This window comes from Gymnoscopelus braueri (genome assembly GCF_963280865.1).
Source record: "Gymnoscopelus braueri genome assembly, chromosome: 6".
Taxonomy (NCBI): domain Eukaryota; kingdom Metazoa; phylum Chordata; class Actinopteri; order Myctophiformes; family Myctophidae; genus Gymnoscopelus; species Gymnoscopelus braueri.
This window is the reverse complement of record NC_137607.1, coordinates 9,416,824-9,428,075: the sequence shown is the minus strand read 5'-3', so window position 1 is coordinate 9,428,075 and position 11,252 is coordinate 9,416,824.

Sequence of the window (11,252 nt, the reverse complement as noted above, 5' to 3'; positions counted from 1 at the left end):
CATCACGTTGTGAAAGTAAAACTAACTCAAAATTCTACTTTGAGTACAGTAGCCTACTTTAGTAAATGTACTTAGTTACTTTACACCACTGAAAGTACAGGTACTAAAAAAACCTACAGTACTCAAGTAATTGTCCTTTCTTGCTGTCCACCACTGCATCTCACCAGTGCTGATAAAGCCCATAAGCTAATTGGCAATATGGCCAAGTAAGAGATTGTAAACAAAACATGCGTGTCAATATTGGACTGTCAAATATTGATTTGTCATTTTATGATTGTATGGGTGCTATTACTGTATTTTAAACATTCCCGTGTCATTTCATCCATGTTCCATCTCTGTGATAACTCAGACATCTTTACATCGTTAACAGCTAATACACCAGATGTTGTGATTGATAAAGAGTCCAGGGAAGTGTCTGTATTAGATAGCCTGCACCTTTGACTTTAGCCTAGAGGAAGCCTTTATGACCAAGATCATTAAATACCAACCACTCCTACATACCATCTCAGAGCTGGGCTATTAGGTGCAGACTATTTGTTTTTATATTTGGCAGCCTATAGGACATACCCACATACTGGCTGTTAGAGGGTTTCAACAACTTGGGATGCCCAAAAAGAAGGCAAAAAGGTTGGCAAAGTATTGTGCTGTCTCTGTTGTAATTGGCGGAGACGGTGTTACTTATACCCATAGAGTACTGAGTGACATGCCTATTGTATCATGAAAACATATTCCAGGATTATGTGAATGTAACCTTACTGCACCTATAATATTTGTGTCCCTGTATGTTTCTCCTTTATGTGGACATAAATAAATGGTTAAAATGTGTGTGTGTGTGTGTGTGTGTGTGTGTGTGTGTGTGTGTGTGTGTGTGTGTGTGTGTGTGTGTGTGTGTGTGTGTGTGTGTGTGTGTGTGTGTGTGTGTGTGTGTGTGTGTGTGTGTGTGTGTGGAAATGAACCACCCTTCGCTGACCGCTACAAGATCTTCTGTGAGAGAGTCATCCGCCATGGCTTATAGTTGACCAAGAGGTGCTGAAAATAAACCAGCTACAAAGGATGTTCGTAAACACAGTGAAGAAGCATGAGGACCTTGATGCTTCAAACTACAGGTAACTCAAATACCATGTGTGTCTTTGACAGTTCTGGGAAACAAAACAAAAACCTTTATGCTGAAAAGTATATTATAGATGTATTCCCTCACAAAAGAGTATATTTAAACTAAATTGGCTATCATTGTGAATACATCTTTACTTACACACTTGTGCTCATCTTTCCCTAACATTTTATGTTGCAGGCAGGATAAATTGAAGCGGAGGTTGACCCCTGATTTCCCCCAGCTGGTTTTTCACTGCCCTACCAAGTGCAACATCTCTGAACATACATACATGTCCTTCCTAGGTATTTTTAGGAAAAAGGTTTGGTGATGCTGCAAGACATACGCATTGAGTCAAGTTGGTGCCCCAAATCCTTTAATGGTGTGATCAGTGGTCATCCAGAGGAGATGCAGTCTGCACTTTAATATTTTGTCATATTTGTATACTATTTTGCTGCCGTTGCACTGTCAACCAACATTTCTCTGTTCATACCTGTGAGTGACACAGAAGGCCTGATCTTGTGGGTGGGTGGGAGGGTTGATGTACAAATGACACATGCTCTGACACACTGTGGTATTTTAATAAATATTGTATACCATATGTTGTAATAATTTGGAGCTTTAGTGTATTTATTTTAGTCTAGTCCATTTTTGGCATTATTCCAATCTAGGGGGCTGATTTTCAGCCAGTTTGGGCCAAGGAGTGCTGCTTTTTTCCCCTACCTTTCAGTACACAGTAGGTTGTGACATTTTCTATGTATGAAATATAAGCTTTTATCTAAATGTACTATGTGTATGTTTCATTGTGCTGGGCGCCGATCACTTCAGTAGAAGCGTTTTCTTTCTACATTTCATGATCAAAATTCAAATATGAGTACACTAAGGCACCAACACTTGTTTCAGGTGTTAGGTACATGTATTTATGACATTTGAGAAAGATTTTGTGTTGCCAAAAACACATTTTACAAGCAAAAACAGCAGCACAAGATTTTCGTTTTTTTGGTTATTCACTTTTATACACATTTCTGGCTTGTGAAAAAATACTGCAGGATTTTGTGCGGAGAAATTTTAACCCAAAGTCCACAAGGGTATTGTCTATGCAAAAATGCATTGAAAAAGTAGATCCAAGTCGTGGGAACGAAATTCATTTTCTAGGCACTTTTTGGTGGGTCACCACACGGCCTATATGGTAGGAAAAATCGCTCAAACTTACCATTGTGTTGCTCAATCAAACCACCAACCACCAACGACCCTGCTTCACCAGATCAGCAACTTGTCTTTTCTGTCATGTCTGAAATGGAAATAAAAATAAAACCACTTTGTCAGGGAGAGAAAATAGAAACAATGGTGATAAAGACTAGGAACTAGTGGTCCCCCCCCCCCCCCCCCCCCCTCGGTTAAGGATGTTGAGAACGAAGGAATGATGGAAAAAATAAAATAAGTAAAAACCTCTGTCTACGTTATTCATATAAATATTTTACGCGTGGGGCGCAAACAAACAAATGTCTGATTTCTTTGGTGGGCCCAAATCAATTAAGAAAAGCACAGAAGCAACTAGCGTTGATACATCGCCACCTGAATTTGTAAAGTAGTGTAAAGAGTTGTTGACATGAGGGAATTACCATGACCCCAGAGCTCAAGATCACATTTGGAATAGTGTAAGGTAAAAAGGTAATAGCTCATTTATTTGGTTAAAAGCTTTATTGTACTGGAATGTGTATTACCCTGGCTGGCTTGGGTTTTGTAAAGAAGAAATTGCTCTCGACTTGTTGTGTATATTAAACACAACATGTTTTGCGCTGTGCCAGACTGTTTATGTCCTGATGGGCTGCCATGCTATAGTCTACTGCATTGTGTTCTGGCCGCTGTGCCAACTGCTAATGCTTTAGTTTACTGTAACTGTATTGTGTTCTGACAGGCCGCTGTGCCTTTCAACTGCCAAACTGTAATATGTTTTGAACTTTTGATAGTCGGTGACTTGCCATACTGTATAGCCTATTTGTTCTGATGGGTCTCTGTGCCGTATAGCCTGCTGGCCACTGTGTGTGCGCAAATCCTATTGTGTTTAGGCTATTTGATAATACATTGCAACCTGAGCACACGACAATTCTGCACTTAATTCTAAAAATATTTCTGTTAATAGAATTGCTGTATCAGCTAAGCCTGGCAGCCAAAGCAGTCTGTTGTTAGTAAAACAACGCCATAGTAGTGTGTTTTATGTGACAGTATTGCCAGAGTCGCTGTCTGCGGTGCTGTAGGAAAAAACGTTTCCCCCTGCGCACATCGAACACTGTGAGCACTGCAAGTACATCAATCCTAAATAAACTTACATTTAGCACTAACCCTGAATAAAACCAGTCTCCGTCTGCAAAGTACATAAGCCAATAAGACAATTAACCACAAGCAGACAGTCACAAAAGTATACTAAACTAACAATGTACTGTGACAAATAATGCATATTTCCATATCACAGCTTTAACGCACATGTCAGAGGTGTTCGACAGGCCTAAATGGCAGGATTTCAAAATAATATATTTAGCAAATATTGCAATATGCAATAATGCACAATAAGCCATAGAAACACAATAGATTGAACTTGAGTGAAAGAAGACCATGCAATTAACAGGACAGGAATCGAACCATTGACGTTCCAGGCTGCCACTGTACTCTTTGAGCTATATGGCCACACTGTTGGCGTCTGTTGATGAGCATAAAGTCTTTCCTTCTGTCATGAACCAAGCCCCTGTTTCACTAACACTACTCTAGATCAGTGGTTCACAACCATGTAGCTCGAGACCCATAAGAGAAATTTGATGTCTCCCCGGGACTCAAACTTCTGAAAATAGCTGATCTACAAGCTCATAACGCTTTGCGATAAGAAAGGTTGTGAGCTTGTAGATCGGCTATTTTCACAAGGACGTATGACATACATTGAAAATAAATACTCACAAAGTAGCATTTCATGTTTTTGAATGATTGCTATAGCCCCCCCCCCCCCCTCCTTTGCCCAATTGGAGTAAGATTGGTTTCAGCGCTATTTGGAATGACCCTCTACCATAGTGCCGTGTAGCAGCCAGAACTCTACGAGCCCTATCTTGCACGCCTTACCCTTTGTGCCTAAACTTTTTGGGCATCTTTTACTATTTGATAAACATTTTAAAATAGTGAAAATGAGCTGGTAGATCGGCTGTGAGGGCTGTGTAGCAGCCAGAACGTATAGATGTGAGGGCTGTGTAGCAGCCAGAACGAATAGATGTGAGGGCTGTGTAGCAGCCAGAACGAATAGATGTGAGGGCTGTGTAGCAGCCAGAACGTATAGATGTGAGGGCTGTGTAGCAGCCAGAACTCTAGATGTGAGGGCTGTGTAGCAGCCAGAACTCTAGATGTGAGGGCTGTGTAGCTGCCAGAACTAGATGTGATTCATGTATTCATGTATTCAATCATTCATTCATTAATATGAATTGAGTACAACCAAAGACAGAAGCATTTTAAATGAATATTGTATCACCTGATTCATGAATTAATTTATGTATTACTTTTTAATGTACAGTACCTTTAAGCAATAAGACAATGTCACAAATACAATGTCAGACACTGTAATAATGTAATATACGTTACGTATATTACATTATTACAGTGTCTGACATTGTATTTGTGCAAAACAGCAAAGACAGAAGCATTTTAAATGAATGTTGAATAACCTGATCTGTGCATGGTCTGTTATTTATCAAACATACTGTCCAGGTCCATATGCTACACACTGTCCAGAGTGATGTTTGGAGCTTGTACATTATTTTCCCTTTACTTAATTGATCAACTTAAAAAAAATAAAAACGAAAATACCCTTGCTCAATGGCTCAGCAAGAGTCAGCATGTATATCTGTACTTAGCTTAATGTGCAACATTGTTTTCTCACTCAACAGTAAACAAACCAAGATACAATATAAGTGTATACAGGGTATCTGCATATTTATAAAGTGACAATTTAAGGACTTTTAACACCTTTTAATACCAAATTGGACACATTGTCAATCATTACGTAAGAACAAGGGAAATATTGTGAAAATAGCAGATCTACATGCTCACAATATATATATGCTCTACAGGGGCGCAGCCATGGGTGGGCCTGGGTGGGCCGTGGCCCACCCACATAGAGAGCTGGCCCACCCAACCGATTTTGCAAAAAAATTATAATAATATTATTTTTTATTTTTTATTTTTTTATAATTAATTTTTGGATAAAAAAATCGGTAAAATCAGGCAAAAATAAGAATTAAATAACATAACCCTAACCAAACCCTAACCCTAACCCTAAAACCGACATAAAGTAACAAAAAAACGCCCAATATAACCACAATAACCACACATTTTCGCGCTCGCGCACAAAGCACGCGCACAGGTCGGGGCACATGCATGCATGCGTGCCCACCCGCTCCTGCTCAGGCCCAGCCTATACTAGCGTTCTGGCTGCTCCACTGCTGCTCTAGAACAAGGGACACTGAAGTGGAAAATTACAACTGTTCTTAGAAAAGACGATAAAACAGGAATACAACTTTCAGATCACATGATCTTTGCTTCTAGTGTAGCTTTCTGTGTGTGTGTGTGTGTGTGTGTGTGTGTGTGTGTGTGTGTGTGTGTGTGTGTGTGTGTGTGTGTGTGTGTGTGTGTGTGTGTGTGTGTTTGTGTGTGTGTGTGTGCGCGCGTGCGTGCGTGCGTGCGTGCGTGCGTGCGTGCGTGCGTGCGTGCGTGCGTGCGTGCGTGCGTGCGTGCGTGCGTGCGTGCGTGCGTGCGTGCGTGCGTGCGTGCGTTCATTGGCTGAAGGGGTTGTCAGTCAACGGTATTACTCCCGCCCAACTCCAGCCCACAGCCCATATTGCAGAATGGGCGATCAGGCCAGACTCACTCCTGGAATCAAATGGAAATGAGATTTCCGGAGGGAGGGTTTACCAGGCTATGGCTCACTATCAATTATCCCTTGTTTATGTCTTGTATGGTATCGTAGGAAAAATCGCTCAAACTTACCATTGTGTTGCTCAATCAAACCACCAACCACCAACGACTCTGCTTCACCCGATCAGCAACTTGTCTTTTCTGTCATGTCAAGTCTGAAATGGAAATAAAAATAAAACCACTTTGTCAGGGAGAGAAAATAGAAACAATGGTGATAAAGACTAGGAACTAGTGGTGCCCCCCCCCCCCCCTCGGTTAAGGATGTTGAGAACGAAGGAATGATGGAAAAAAAATAATAAGTAAAAACCTCTGTCTACGTTATTCATATAAATATTTTACGCGTGGGGCGCAAACAAACAAATGTCTGATTTCTTTGGTGGGCCCAAATCAATTAAGAAAAGCACAGAAGCAACTAGCGTTGATACATCGCCACCTGAATGTGTAAAGTAGTGTAAAGAGTTGTTGACATGAGGGAATTATCATGACCCCAGAGCTCAAGATCACATTTGGAATAGTGTAAGGTAAAAAGGTAATAGCTCATTTATTTGGTTAAAAGCTTTATTGTACTGGAATGTGTATTACCCTGGCTGGCTTGGGTTTTGTAAAGAAGAAATTGCTCTCGACTTGTTGTGTATATTAAACACAACATGTTTTGCGCTGTGCCAGACTGTTTATGTCCTGATGGGCTGCCATGCTATAGTCTACTGCATTGTGTTCTGGCCGCTGTGCCAACTGCTAATGCTTTAGTTTACTGTAACTGTATTGTGTTCTGACAGGCCGCTGTGCCTTTCAACTGCCAAACTGTAATATGTTTTGAACTTTTGATAGTCGGTGACTTGCCATACTGTATAGCCTATTTGTTCTGATGGGTCTCTGTGCCGTATAGCCTGCTGGCCACTGTGTGTGCGCAAATCCTATTGTGTTTAGGCTATTTGATAATACATTGCAACCTGAGCACACGACAATTCTGCACTTATTTCTAAAAAGATTTCTGTTAATAGAATTGCTGTATCAGCTAAGCCTGGCAGCCAAAGCAGTCTGTTGTTAGTAAAACAACGCCATAGTAGTGTGTTTTATGTGACGGTATTGCCAGAGTCGCTGTCTGCGGTGCTGTAGGAAAAACGTTTCCCCCTGCGCACATCGAACACTGTGAGCACTGCAAGTACATCATCCTAAATAAACTTACATTTAGCACTAACCCTGAATAAAACCAGTCTCTGTCTGCAAAGTACATAAGCCAATAAGACAATTAACCACAAGCAGACAGTCACAAAAGTATACTAAACAAACAATGTACTGTGACAAATAATGCATATTTCCATCTCACAGCTTTAACGCACATGTCAGAGGTGTTCGACAGGCCTAAATGGCAGGATTTCAAAATAATATATTTAGCAAATATTGCAATATGCAATAATGCACAATAAGCCATAGAAACACAATAGATTGAACTTGAGTGAAAGAAGACCATGCAATTAACAGGATAGGAATCGAACCATTGACGTTCCAGGCTGCCACTGTACTCTTTGAGCTATATGGCCACACTGTTGGCGTCTGTTGATGAGCATGAAGTCTTTCCTTCTGTCATGAACCAAGCCCCTGTTTCACTAACACTACTCTAGATCAGTGGTTCACAACCATGTAGCTCGAGACCCATAAGAGAAATTTGATGTCTCCCCGGGACTCTAACTTCTGAAAATAGCTGATCTACAAGCTCATAACGCTTTGCGATACGAAAGGTTGTGAGCTCGTAGATCGGCTATTTTCACAAGGACGTATGACATACATTGAAAATAAATACTCACAAAGTAGCATTTCATGTTTTTGAATGATTGCTATAGCCCCCCCCCCCCCCTCCTTTGCCCAATTGGAGTAAGATTGGTTTCAGCGCTATTTGGAATGACCCTCTACCATAGCGCCGTGTAGCAGCCAGAACTCTACGGGCCCTATCTTGCTCGCCTTACCCTTTGTGCCTAAACTTTTTGGGCATCTTTTACTATTTGATAAACATTTTAAAATAGTGAAAATGAGCTGGTAGATCGGCTGTGAGGGCTGTGTAGCAGCCAGAACGTATAGATGTGAGGGCTGTGTAGCAGCCAGAACGTATAGATGTGAGGGCTGTGTAGCAGCCAGAACGAATAGATGTGAGGGCTGTGTAGCAGCCAGAACGTATAGATGTGAGGGCTGTGTAGCAGCCAGAACTCTAGATGTGAGGGCTGTGTAGCAGCCAGAACGAATAGATGTGAGGGCTGTGTAGCAGCCAGAACGTATAGATGTGAGGGCTGTGTAGCAGCCAGAACGAATAGATGTGAGGGCTGTGTAGCAGCCAGAACGTATAGATGTGAGGGCTGTGTAGCAGCCAGAACATATAGATGTGAGGGCTGTGTAGCAGCCAGAACGTATAGATGTGAGGGCTGTGTAGCAGCCAGAACTCTAAATGTGAGGGCTGTGTAGCAGCCAGAACTCTAGATGTGAGGGCTGTGTAGCTGCCAGAACTAGATGTGATTCATGTATTCATGTATTCAATCATTCATTCATTAATATGAATTGAGTACAACCAAAGACAGAAGCATTTTAAATGAATGTTGTATCACCTGATTCATGAATTAATTTATGTATTACTTTTTAATGTACAGTACCTTTAAGCAATAAGACAATGTCACAAATACAATGTCAGACACTGTAATAATGTAATATACGTTACGTATATTACATTATTACAGTGTCTGACATTGTATTTGTGCAAAACAGCAAAGACAGAAGCATTTTAAATGAATGTTGAATAACCTGATCTGTGCATGGTCTGTTATTTATCAAACATACTGTCCAGGTCCATATGCTACACACTGTCCAGAGTGATGTTTGGAACTTGTACATTATTTTCCCTTTACTTAATTGATCAACTTAAAAAAAAAAAAAACGAAAATACTCTTGCTCAAAGGCTCAGCAAGAGTCAGCATGTATATCTGTACTCTAGAACACTGGTTCTCAACCTGTGGGTTGGGACCAGGGGGGTCCCCAAATTATTTTGGTGGGTCCCCAGATGATTAGCTTAATGTGCAACATTGTTTTCTCACTCAACAGTAAACAAACCAAGATACAATATAAGTGTATACAGGGTATCTGCATATTTATAAAGTGACAATTTAAGGACTTTTAACACCTTTTAATACCAAATTGGACACATTTCAATCATTACGTAAGAATGAGGGAAATATTGTGAAAATAGCAGATCTACATGCTCACAATATATATATGCTCTACAGGGGCGCAGCCATGGGTGGGCCTGGGTGGGCCGTGGCCCACCCACATAGAGAGCTGGCCCACCCAACCGATTTTGCAAAAAAATAATAATATATTATTTTATTTTTTATTTTTTTATAATTAATTTTTGGATAAAAACAATCGGTAAAATCATGCAAAAATAAGAATTAAATAACATAACCCTAACCCAACCCTAACCCTAACCCTAAAACCGACATAAAGTAACAAAAAAACGCCCAATATAACCACAATAACCACAAATTTCCGCGCTCGCGCACAAAGCGCGCGCACGGGTCGGGGCACATGCATGCATGCGTGCCCACCCGCTCCTGCTCAGGCCCAGCCTATACTAGCGTTCTGGCTGCGCCACTGCTGCTCTAGAACAAGGGACACTGAAGTGGAAAATTACAACTGTTCTTAGAAAAGACGATAAAACAGGAATACAACTTTCAGATCACATGATCTTTGCTTCTAGTGTAGCTTTCTGTGTGTGTGTGTGTGTGTGTGTGTGTGTGTGTGTGTGTGTGCGTGCGTGCGTGCGTGCGTGCGTGCGTGCGTGCGTGCGTGCGTGCGTGCGTGCGTGCGTGCGTGCGTGCGTGCGTGCGTGTGTGCATATATTTTCCATGTTCTCCTTTAGTGTTAAATTACATTTTATAATTCAGTCCTCATATGAGTCCACTGCTGTCACTGTGAGGATGGTGGTGAAATGAATGTGGAATGAATGCAGACATTTTGACCAAGTGTTTTAAACACGCTGTGTCATATTTCTCAGGCTCCCATTGATTCATAGAGCACTGGTTCTTAAAGTGGGGTCTGGGGACCCCCAAGTGTCCGTAAGGGCGTTCCAGGGGGTCCCCAGCTGAATTAGTTAATATAGAATCAAGCTTTAAAAACTTAAACCCTACACTGGCTATTTGAAAATAGCCGATCTACAAGCTCACAACGCACCGCAACACAGTGTGATCTTTTAGATCGGCTTTTTCTTGTATGGGGGTCCCTGGCACAAGATATTTTCAGATGGGGGTCCGTGGCCAAATGCATTGTGGGTCCTTGACATGAAACTGTTTGAGAACCACTGTCATAGAGTTTGACACTTTAGAATCATTCAATTAAACAACAACTTTAGATTTCAGTTATTGATTTTAATGTCATGACATTTACACTGTGTTACAGATCATATTAAATGACCTTGAAGAGGATTGTGTCATGAAGCCTGGGCTTCTATTAGTTATGCATACTGTCTGGGCCTGGGAGGTTGTTCCCCTTTAGGCTAGTGGTTAGGCCTAAAGGGTGTTGAGAGAGATTCTCATTGCTGCCATTGTATGATTACACACTTATTGTGAAAGTGGAAGTCAGTGGGAGTCAGTAAAAATCAATCAACCGGGTTTGAATTCTGGGCGTTTCAGTTGAAGTTATGTACATCAGAGAATACACATGAATGTATAGTTATTTCTACATTTAGTTAAGAACTATTTGGATTTATATAATGTATAGACAGGTCAGTGAAAGTAAATCCATGTCGATTAAACACTGACCTTAGTCACCCTGATGAAGCAACACAATGGTGCGTTTAACTTTTGCCACGCAATAACCAATTCACAATATAGGCTCTTAATATTTCCCACAAATCATATTTTTTATTTAAATTATATACAAAACGATATTTGCTTAATATTTGGCAGCTTATTTGCCAAGGTGTGGTTGTGTGTGGAGGGTAACTTCCTACATGTAATGTTGGTTTAAAAAAGCGTACTGTTTTAAGTAGCTAACGCTAGGAACAGAAACTGTGACCTTTGCGTTGGGGGGACCTGGTTACACAGGCTCCACCAATCAGAGAGGTCGCTGCTACACTTTAGGATTTAGTATAGTATGTCTGCGTGACATTACAGATATAATATATTTTTCTTCAGATTAGGTTGATTTCATAGACGTGTGGCCTCTACATGAA